A 12,500-nucleotide genomic window follows, 5' to 3' on the forward strand; every position below is an offset into this window, starting at 1 on the left:
CTCCCTTGTTGCTGAGTAGGCGAGATGGAACTTTGTGTCTGGGAATATTAATAAACTTTGTAAAAAAAAAAATATCTGCAACAAACACAGTGAGAAAGAAAAGGCGGTGGTCTGTTTGCCGGGTAACTGTGCTCAGAATAATAATAATAATATAAAAATAATAATGATGATGATGATGATGATGATAACAACAATAATAATAATGCTAATAATAATAATAATAATAATAATAATAATAACAATATTGCTTTTTAGGTCGATTTGCAGTAAGAAATGGACAGTTGTGTAGATTCTGTGCATGGAGGAATCAGGTTGGCGTACAGACAATTAGAGAAAGTGTATTTGTGAGGTTAAAACACACACACACACATACACACACACACATACATCCCCCCCACACACACACATACATCCCCCCCCACACACACATACACCCCCCTACACACACACACAGAATTACACTACATTACCCACATTCTCCTCTATAATTTTTTGATGCTGTGACTTATTATTTACAAAGACTCTTCCCTTTACTCAACTCCTCTCCTGTGTTTTCCTCTCGGGCGCCAAACTTTTTCCCCCAAGTGATAAATCAAAGGCAGTTGTGTTGCCACCAAGACACTGCCTCATGCAAGTCAAATCTGGACGAAGTTAGTTTCGATGCAAAAGCCGTGCCTTTTATGGGGGCTCGACACGCAAGGTAATGCAGGATGAAGCGATATTCCGGTTCCTCATGGGGGGGGGGAGAAAAAGAAAAGGAAGGAAGGAAGGATGGAAGGAAGGATGGAAGGCAGGAAGGAATAAAAGAAGGACGGATGGAAGAAAGAAAGAAAGAAAGGAAGGAAGGAAGGAAGGATGGAAGAAAGAAAGAAAGAATGAAAGGAAGGAAGGAAGGATGGAAGAAAGAAAGAGAAAAGAAGGAAAAAAGGAAGGACGGAAGGAAGGAAAGAAGAAAGACAGACATAGAAAGGAAGGAAGGAAAGAAGAAAAAAGAAAGGAAGACAGAAAGGATGGAAGGAAGGAAGAAAGGAAGGCAAGGAGGCAGGCAGGAAGGCAGGAAGGAAGGAAAGAAGGAACGGCAGTGCAATGATATGTCTCCTATGACTCACTCAGCTGAATAAAATCGTCTGGCGTTAAAGGGAACTGAATAAAAGAACAGCCTCGATCAGAAGGGGTTGATACCAGTGTCAATCCTTCCACACTATAATGTCTCCTCTTCAGCTTAGAAAAATCGTCTGGCTTTCGATGGAATAAAAGAACAGAGGAGACAGGACCAAGAGGGGGTTAATAAGTGGGTCAGTGCAAGTAAAAAAAAAAAAAAAAAAAAAAAAATCCCTTTTCCATCACCCGTCTTTAATTATGAGTAGTCCAAAATAAACGCTACAAATTCGAAGCAAAAGAAAATGAAAGAAAAACTACAGTAATAATACCAGTCTGTTTTCCGCCGCGTACAATAGGCGAATGGGTTTATGGTTTTAGATCAAGTGGGTTTAAGTGGTTCGAATTCCGTAAGGCAGACGAACATCACTTTCTGTCAATGGAGAGAGTACCTGCCTCCATCCAGCACTACAGTACGGTACACCTGGGAAATACACCTGTGGCAGAATTTTGAAGGCTTAGAAATACGTAGACTATCTGCTGTTCTGAGTGGCAGTGTTTGTGAGTCAGTACTGACACCTCATCGAAGGAACTCTACACACATGTTCCAAGTGGCAATGTGTGAGTCAGTACACAACATCGAACGAACTGCACACACATGTTCTGAGTGGCAGTGTTTGTGAGTCAGTATACAACATCGAAAGAATCATACACACATGGAGACAGATGTGGCATACTTCTGAAATTTATGCTCTCATATACATAGACTATTTGCTGTTCTGAGTGGCAGTGTTTGTGAGTCAGTATAATCACCAAAAGAACCCCAACAGGACGTGAACGTGAGAACACATAACAATATACTGCTTTACTACCTTAAAAAAAAAAAAAAAAAAAAAAGTCCGCCTCTTGGTGTGTATGACCCCAGAATACTGAAAGTGGTGAATATATGACGATACATCTTATCCTCTGACATACAGGAACACCACTGAGATACTCAGAGCTTTATACGACTAGACTGCATCACGAAAGGTACTATAAGAGGCTATACCTTGCCAGAACTTCCTCAATTACTTCCAGGTGCCTGCTGCTACTCCGCTCTTACCGCCACCTGGCTGCCGCAAACGAGTGCCTATTTTTTGCGAACTCCACCACCACCACTACTGCCAGCCGTGTGTGTGTGTGTGTGTGTGCCAGCCCCCCCTCACATGATGGCCGCACACCCTGGAGTTATGGGCACCACCACCAGACCCGGTGTGGCACTAACCTGTTTATTCACACCAAGCCACAAAAACGAAGCATCCTCCACTTTCGATACACACACACACACACACACACACACACACACACACACACACACTCGGAAAAAAACCTAACCTTGTTTTACATATGCCTAAACCAATATGCGTTTATATTTGTCTGGATATGGGCACTTAGGTACTCTGCAACTATTTAGGCCTATATCACAAGCAGATGGTACCTACTGTAGATAGCTGTAATGAAGTCAAAGATGTCCCTACCCTTTAACTATACTTCATATCGATTCATCTCATCCTAGTTAAACGCGAAGAGCTGTGGAAAGAAGTAAAACAGCTCCCCACCGCCTCCCACGAAACCAAGGTGAAAATGATGCATGATGATGTGCATATAGTTCTTGCTGGAGAGTTGGGAGCCTGGGGTTGCAACTACGGTATACTCTTTTCACCTTAACCTGGTCTAGATTATTCTCCTTTTGCTGCTTATATCACGTAACTCAGTAGCAGAAAAAGACGATACTACGGCTCTTCATCCTACCCATAGCAGTTCTTTGTGACTGGCATCATATTCTAGTCACGTAAATATGTAAGTCAGTTCATACATGGAAATTAACTCCCGCACTCTCAAGGACGCACTCAATGTCTGGGAACGTCAGTGGGTCAAGGAAAAAACGCACAGACGTTCATTATCACCTTAAATACAACCTCATAGCCCTCAAGGAAACAGGTGACATGGGTGGGAACATAACAAAACTACATATTTATCGATATTTCTCAGTTATGTAATTTCGACGCACGTAAAGAAATGTATACCTGTAGATTAATTAGAGACAGGAACCAAGGGATAGAATCGGTTGACGCAACTCTGAATCTAAGTGAAGGGTAACGTTGTCGATTTGTATACATTAAAAACACCCTTTATATGAATTTCCCTGAGTGTATGTTTATGGAACCTACTCTTCTTTTGTGATTAGTTGATTAGTGAAAAAAACAAAACGCTTGGCTTTCAAACCTAGGTACCGTACAGAAACTTAAACAGGAATAGCGCTATCTAGTTGCAGTATGGATATGAGCGTGAAAACACGATGTGCTTGGTAGTGATAAGCTCATACGTGAAAGAAGACTTAATTAGACTTGACCGTCATAATTCTGTACATCAAGACGTTTGGTGCTGCAGAATAGAAGCCCGAATGATACCGTAGGAGGCCATATTGATCCAGAATCCGTTCATATCTTGCTAATGCGCTCCGATCCTCTCCTAATACCACATCCCGGCGGCCGTAGATGGGTGTGTGTTCCCCCGCCTCGACACAGTAATGAAACCAGGCACCGCACCCCAGAAACACAACCCGGAGTTATTGCCACCACCACCACTCACGATCGCCAAGCATCCTCCCGCCTTCCACCAATGAGAGCGGACACAGTATGCACAAAAGCGGGGTGGGAAAGCTCTTTATTTGCTTATTATTATACACTATGCTCACTCTTGAAAAAATACACTTATATATCAGAGTTTGTAGCTAGTTACCATCTTAAAGTGAGGAGAGAGGTATTAACTTGACATGGCTGTACCTTATGCAACCAAGTCATATTCAGAATTCCCGTCTTTTTCTATTTTTTTTCTATCAAACCCCTCCCGAACGGCAGAACAGTCGGTGATGAAACTTAGCAAGCACCGAAAACCAGACAGGAAGAAACAGAACCGACGTGCGTTAGTAGTCCACGACTGATTTAAACAAGCAAATGAAAGTGTGAGAAAGTAGGGTATGGAATTTAATGAAACAGGATTAACGGCTGCTTATACTGGACGACTGAAGTATGAAAAAAGAAACAGCTAATGAATCTTTTATTTACTCTGCAGTCGAGGGAATGAAATGAACTCACGGGCGACATAAAAAGCGACTTCATCCGGTAAAGAAGGTTAGTGGAGACATTTCTCGAGTGTGAGACCCCCAAGAGTTTCGAAGTTTAAATGCTCAGTGAATGGATGTGTGACCTATTTCACTGGGAACTCAATACTTTCTGCTGTGTGTGTGTGTGTGTGTGTGTGTGTGTGTGTGTGTGTGTGTGTGTGTGTGTTTAAACCTACTCCATTAGTAACCACGGAACATGGGCTCAGGATGGTGATTTTTGAATATCGTTAGAATAATTAGGTACTCAAAACTTATGCTATAATTTTTTTAAGGCTATCTTCATAGGAAACTGGCCCCACAGTTTCATTCACATTTCTATCATAAAGCAGGTTTTGAAATTTGGCTGGGTGTTTGTACAATTTTCCACACAAATATAAGTAAATAGGAACTGGTGGAAATGAAGTGGCCTGAGCATCTTTTACTGGTTCATATAAATTTCTGTCATATAGAAGGTTTGGTAGAGCTTTCAGGTTTGGTAGTGCTCTCAGGCCTTTGCACAATTTTCCGTTCAATATCCGTAAATGGGTCTGGGTGGAAACTGAGTGGCCTGATCATCACCCTCCTGGCTGGTGCACATTCGCCTGATGACCGTCTATCGGCCGCCTAGACAAACGGCCCCCATTACCCAAACCATTCCGATTCACCAGCAGCAACTCCAGACCATTCCAGGGATTTCCACCATCGCGGCCATTTCGGTCAGTGATGAAGTTTTTTGCTGTTAGGATTCCAATTAAAATATTTGTTCCCAGTACTATGTAACAGACACCGGTATGAAAAGTGCATGAATGAGAAACCTAGGTACAATACACACGACACTGTACCTCAATGGGTCCTTTATAAAGTAAGCTTTTTTCACTATCTTTATCATTTCAACTAGATTTTCCCGTCGAATAATGAGGTGAAACAGCCTCAGAGAGAAAAAAAATTATAAAGGTTTTCATTTTGTGTTTTGACGCGATATATGCAGGTAATGTAAACAGCCATGGGACGATAAATATATTTCACATTCACCATTTATTCAAGACAGTATTTTATGAGTGGTATGACGGCAAGTTTACCATTCCCTATGATTTTGTTACAGGCAGCAAAATATTTCAGTCAAGAAGAGCCTTATCACCTATTGCCATCATGCACTTTCTTTTATCCTCTTCAGGACGTGACATGCTTTTTCAGGGTATGGACGAAAATTCAGTAACTAACTTTATCAGTGGTGAAAGGATCCGAAGCCAGCACTCATGATACCCACTTCAGGTTTCAGCCATGCTTAGTCAACACAGAGTTTTCAGTACATGGCTTAAGGTACGAACACTGAAACCTGAAACACTGCAAGCACTACGAATCCCATCCTTAATGCAGATGATAGCCTAATATAATCCGCTGAAGACTTATATGTTTGACGGGGTGAATTGCTCTGATATTTTGCTTAGAAATTGCAGGATATAATTCAGCATCACCACGAAATAATCCTTCAATCATCCTACTCACCTGGGAATCCTGAAAGTCAAGATGCTGTGAGTGCAAGGCCAGTTACGAGAGGAGCCTAACAGATGGAAAGAGTGGGTCGTGGAAGGAATTTGTAGGAGAAAGAGACGCGTGGATGGCGAGTAGGGGAAGGGATGAGGATTTAGAGCTTAATATTTCACCATCCTACCCTTACTTCCCACTAGCGTAAGACGGCTCTGGGCCATCTATCCTTTTATCAACAGGCTTCCCTACTTCACATATCATAATTCTTATCCTGTCCACTCTACGCAACTCATACATATTTATTAACAGTTCCTTTTCCACTGCTCTCTCTCTCTCTCTGCATATCATATTGGAGAGTGAGAGAGAGAGAGAGAGAGAGAGAGAGAGAGAGAGAGAGAGAGAGAGAGAGAGAGAGAGAGAGAGAGAGAGAGTCATACAAAGGTTTCACGCCCAAAGATTAATATTACAAACACACCTTCATGCATTCTTCCACCCTCCATACTAGACCCGCCACTAGGCAACTTGTCTCTTAAGTCACATCCCTCCTCACCCACCGCCTATAGAGGCATTAGGAAGTGCAGGGCCACGACTTGAGGAATGGTAAGGATTTAAGAGACAGGGTGCCATGACGGTGGGTAGCTACAACTTGGTCAACTTTTGGACGAAGGCCTTCATAGTGCCATGCATTATTCCTAGAGTCATTCTACCTACTTTACACACTAACTCTCATTTTCTACTACTGATCAAAGATAGGTAAGCTTTAATACCAATTCGGGTCTCAGTCTGCTCACCAGCACATCACACTCTCACAAACATCATTTTACTTCTGTCTGCATTTACTTTCTAACAATGCGGCTCACATTCACAAAACTCTGAACAAGCTTAAAAGGATCCTGTTTACTATCAGCGGGCAGCACAGCATCAGCTGCATACATCACATTTGAAATACACCACCTTTCACCATTTATCACCACCCACTTTCCCTTCCCACATCTGCAGTGCAGTGACATTTTTGCCTCACACCACTGATACTGAACCATTCGCTTGTTCCTATGTCTGCTCTCAGAAACACACTTCCTTACCATCATGAAAATCTTTAGAGTAAAATAATAGTTTTCCAGGCACACATACACACGCAAATTCTTTTATAATTACTTCTTATTCACCCCAATTATATTTTCCTGCTGCAATTAGTATTATTATTTGTTAACCTTTATATATAAACAGTGTATTCCGACTTACTGACAAATTTATATGCTTTTATTATTAACATCTAATCTTTGGAATTTATGAGCATGAAACTCTTTATTTTCTCCTGATATTTCTACATGCTTTCTTCCTCTTTTTTTTTTTTTTTTTTTTTTTTTTTTTTGAGGGGGAGGGAGCATCCTACTCACCAAATATTAGTGACAGCACGGCGATAATGATGGTTATGATGGTATGATCTTGGTGGTATCGATGTATATACAGTACTTCGCTATGATATTCCCTCACATGTACAAGATCTTTCACTTTCATCCTCCCTATCCTCAAGTTTCACCGCCCTCTCTGCACCTCTCACTTCTCGGTACACTACTCACACAACATTTTTCAGTTCTTTCCTACTTTCACCTCCCTATTCACCCCTCACTTCTCGGTACCGGAACTCACACAACCTCTTTCACTTCTTCCCTAACTCACTTCCCTCCCTGGCCGGCCCTCCATAATCCCCCACCCTTTTCAATCTCCAGCAAAGGCTTCATCACACGCCAACCGTAACTTCATTAATTCTCCAATTTTGTGGCGGGAAAGCCCTCAGTCAGACACACTTCCCCTGCTGTGCCCTCGCCCTGCTCTCTTCCTCTCCTCCCGGCTTCCCTGTTGCTCTTTTTCATCCACACCCGCTCTTTCCTTCACCCTTTCGGCCCAAGGATGCAAGTTTATATTATTAGTGGTGCTCCCAGAGATTTAATTCAGCTGAAGGGAGATGCCAACGGGGGAATGTCACTGAAGGTAGTATCTAACCCTCCACTTCAAAGCCTGTCCTAAAAGTTTAATAGATTAGGAACAGAAAAAATTAGAGAATGAGAGGCTGGCAAGAAGAGTAACTGTGAATGAGATGGAGGGAGAGACCAAAGATGAAGGGACAGAGCGACGTGGAGGCGATTTATTTGTGGCCACCCTTTACTGCATTAAGGCATGTGGCAATAAACAGAGAAAAACTGAAGAATTAAATATAAAATACGTGATCGAACTGAAGGGGTTTATAATGCTCTCTGCTCATCAGGTATTCATCATTCATCCCATTCTCAGTGTCCATGGTGATCTGGTTGCTTTTCTATCTATCTATCTATCTATCTATTGCCAGACGCCTCAATCCCGTTTGGGGTGGCCACAAACAAATCGCCTCCAAGTCGCCCTGTCCCCCGCCATTTCACTGCCCTGCTCCCAACTCACACCCCCCTCTCATATACCTCTCCATCCCATCCCTCCATCTCATCCTCGGCCTCCCCCTCCCTCTTCCCCCCTCCACCTCACTCACATACACTCTCTTCGTCAGTCTTTCACCCTCCATCCTCTCCACATTGCCAAACCACCTCAGTGTGTTCCTCATAACGCTTCCTATCACATCCACATCCACACCACAACGCTCCTTTATATCCTCATTCGTCAGCCAGTCTCTCCACGTGACTCCACAGGCTCCTCTTAAATAACTCATTTCCACTGCTCTCACTCTTGACTTATGTCCTTCCAACAACGTCCAAGCTTCACTTCCGTATGTTAGAGTTGGTATCACAACACTGTCATGTAGTAACTTTTTCACTTCCATGCTCACTTCCCTGTTTCTTATCACTGCTTTCAAAGAACCAGCAACCTTTCTTCCCTGCTGTACCCTTTCAAGCACTTCACCCTCCAAACCTCCATCCTTACTCATCACACTACCCAAGTAGTGCTAGAGAGGGACGCCTTCATGCGGTGACACTGATATAAATGGGTCGATCCACTGCTTGGTTATGGAAACATTTCTCAACTCAGTGTCCCCAAAAGGAGGATGTAGAGCAAGACGAGGGATCGCTAGCCTGCCATCCACCGGGTTTACATTCAAATGAGCCTGGTGCTGCTGTTACTACTCCAATACTGTATTTTTTTGCTCAGTTCGTAATTAGACTTTATATCAAATGTTGAGGCTGCTTCACATCAGAGATACTTTCTTCCTGTTACTATACTACAGTTACGATTCGTTATATGATTGGGTTATGTCAAGTGAAAACCTACCTCATAATTTATCGTATATTACTATGAATATCAATATAACATGGTTCACTGGGGACGGGGAGGGTGCCTTGACCACAAAACACAAAATCTTTGAAAACTTACCCATTTAGGTCTGCCCTCGGCGCCCGTCAGTAGCACCAGGCTTTCCATTACAGGCAGTATGCTTGCCAGACACGAATTCAAAGTCACAAGTTCCAGTATTTCAAATAAATTATCAGTTCACCGAATATCACACACTGCACTGTTTGTTATGTACTTGGAATACTATTTGGCGATAGCAATGATTCCAGTGGCCTCTCATGCGGAAAGTGGTACGAAAACAAGTATCACAGCAAATGTAAACACTGAGTGGCCAACTTTGTTCAACCAGCTGACTGGAGGTATAAGTAAGGTTGACACATTTCCGTGTCACAAGTTTCATTATTTTACACACAAAGTTATCACTTCACTTAACATTGCACACACTGCACTATTTGTTAAGCACTTGCACTGTTATTTGGTGACAGCAATGGTGTCTCAGTGGCCCTCCTTGTGCAAAATCGAGCGAAAGGGAGACGATTACAACGTAAACACTGGCGATGTTGACAAGTGACAACTGACTGTCGGCTTGCGTATGTCACCGCGTCCGTACGAGATTCTCGGAGGTGGCCATCACAATCATCGTTTAAGCGAAATCAAGACCAGTTTTTTATCATTATTCCAAAAAGAGTATAAATTTTTAATTATTGTTGTAGCGACTTATCGCCTAGTGAACAGTCGTATCGTATAACAAAACTGAACATTGCAATTATTCGTACTGGAAACGGCTGTGTATTTATTATTATTCGTAAGCTATACAGTATAGCGTGACTACAACTAGGCTACTTGAAATTTTGTTCGTGTATTCGCTTATTGTTATACTGTATAACAGTAGTCTCAGTTACTGCAGAAACTGGTAATGTACACTAGATTGTTTTTAAACATTATGGCAGCAGTTGTTGCAAACAGAAAACATTGGAGATAGATTTTGCTGTTGCTATACAGTACTGTGCAACAGTTGTTGCAGCTGCTGGCGATTTTTTTTTTTTATTACTTCACGTCATTGATGGTATAATTGTTTTTTATATTCTACTATAGGGGTTGCAAGTACTGAACTTTAGGTAAGTTTTTTTTATGATACACTCCTCTGGTTGCTGGTGGATTTGTTTAACAACATAGCAATGTTTGCAGGTACTGGACGGCTTCTGTGCATTTGTCTATCATATACTGCTTAACAATACTTGCAGCTACATGAGGAGGGTGATTACACTGTAGAATAGATTATCGTGTTTTCATACTATGCTGCAGCGTTTCTAGTCATTGGCCAGTGGCCTATTGGTGGTTGATTTGTCTGTTATTAAAGTAGATAGCAGTGGTTAAACGAACTGGACTTTTTTTTTTTTTTTTTTTTTTTTTGCGGTCTTATCTATTCACGATCACCGGAGGTGTATTTGTTTTTTGTTAACTCACACTGCAGTGGTTGCAGCTACGGATGAACACTGGTAATACTGTAGGTTTGTTTGTTTTTTTACACTGTAACGTATAAAAGTCGTTTTAGTCATTCAAGAACGCTGGTGATATTTTTGTTATCGTGTTCATTCATTCATTCATTGCCAGACGCCTTGTATCCCAAACGGGGTGGCCAAGGGCTTAGAGTTAATTGTTTTACAGAGAGGGGCACTAATCCTCCACCAACCCCACTTGACACGTAGGGAGAACGTTATCGTGTTAATTTACTTTAATAAATAACAGCGATGGTTGCAGCTACTAGAAAAAATATGCTGTACTGTACATTAGTTTTATAGCACTGTACATAGAAGCGGGTTGAGATAATGGAGAAGGCTGCTGAAAGAATGTTTTATACAGTGTAGCAGTTGTAGTTACTGAACAACGCTGGTGGTGGATTTTCATAATTATAATACACCCTAGATTTATGGTTTAATATTTTTCCAGGACAATACTAAGCTCACAAACTGCATGTACCCGCCATGTTGGTATTGTTGGCAGTCAATAGAAAATGTGTAAGAGGCAAAAAGAAAAAATGGTGAAGCGGGAAGCAAAGGGGCCACAAGTCTATGTTTACAAGTAAAATGTGTGAGGCTGGGCACTGCGGAAACTGTGTGTGAATAGAGAGGACATGGCGGGCTGAGGGAAGAGTCAGTAAAGCGGAGGCAGGGAAGGGAACTAGTAAAATATGCCGGCAGGAACCAACGGTATATGCGAGCGGAAAAATAACAGGAAAAAGGAAGGCTCTGCAATACGGTTCCATATCTTTTCCGGCTATCAGTTTATCTTCCAAGGTGACCCGCGTTGTGAGTATTGTGGCGAAAAGATGGCTACTGCTGCTGGATGTCAGGAAATATATGTTAGGTGATGGAATTCGTTTTTACGTTATCGTTTATAGAGGCTGAAAGTTACTGGAGCATTTCTGCCACTCTGAAGATAAGGTGGCGTAAAAAATAAACATGAAGATTGCTGTCGATCAAATCCACGAAGGGTTATTAAAGTAGATTTTTTTTTTTTTCACAATTCCAGTCTTCCATTCTATTTTCCTTTCTTTGTCGACGCTCACATTCTCTCTCTCTCTCTCTCTCTCTCTCTCTCTCTCTCCTCTTCCCTCTGCCTCATCTTACCTTATAGACATACAGCATAATATAATACGATTCCTCCCACTTCAGAATCCCTATTTCCACCAATATTCACCTATTTTCCCCCATTTCCTTACCTACACCCCAGCCATACACACCCCTATCTCAGCAGCTGTACAGTTTCCCAGTTCAAGATCGTGTCGAGGTTGGAGGTAAACACATTCCTTAGACATTGACCTTGCAAGACGCGTAACTCCTTCAGCTCTCCTTGTCGTGGCAGATCCAGAAGTTTGTTAAATAAGGGGGAAGAGGAACCTAGTATTTCTCTACCTGCTGATGAGGAAGCTTTATTAGTAGGATCAGAACCCACATAAAAAGGACTGGAAAACATGAGTCGCTTAGTCCTTCTCATAAATCCTCTTACTTATTGCTAGGTTGTGTTTGCTGTCCCTACCTGCGGAAGACAATTTTTTTTTTTTTTCCTCTTTTTAGAAGCCTGAGAAAAATGTGGCTCTGCTGAAAACAGGGGGGGAGGGGGGCAGGATCCCCCCTCGACCCCCTCTCCGGATCCGCCACTGCCTTTTCCTCCCACCAAGTTCCGTATTCTCGTCAGCTAAATAGGTTTTCTAGCGCCTCTTGCTAACTATTGCTGCATGTAGAACGCTAATATTCGCTTATTTTTGTATATATATTTAGGGCTGAGGGCACTCGATCGTCACTAACTCTAGCTCTGGAAAGTAAAGAATGGTCCCACTGCCATGGATTCCTAATAAAGTTGCTAAAAAAAACGCGGCTCTTGTCGGGGATTTGAAAAAGAACGCACCCAGCCGAAGGAAGAGACACATAACCGCCACACAAGATACGAAGGTTGAAGACTGCACAAGTTCTGGGTCCTGTTTCTGTTTTCT

Source organism: Coenobita brevimanus, chromosome 61 (assembly GCF_032717465.1).
Source record: "Coenobita brevimanus isolate Jiangsu-jjx chromosome 61, ASM3271746v2, whole genome shotgun sequence".
NCBI classification, from domain to species: domain Eukaryota; kingdom Metazoa; phylum Arthropoda; class Malacostraca; order Decapoda; family Coenobitidae; genus Coenobita; species Coenobita brevimanus.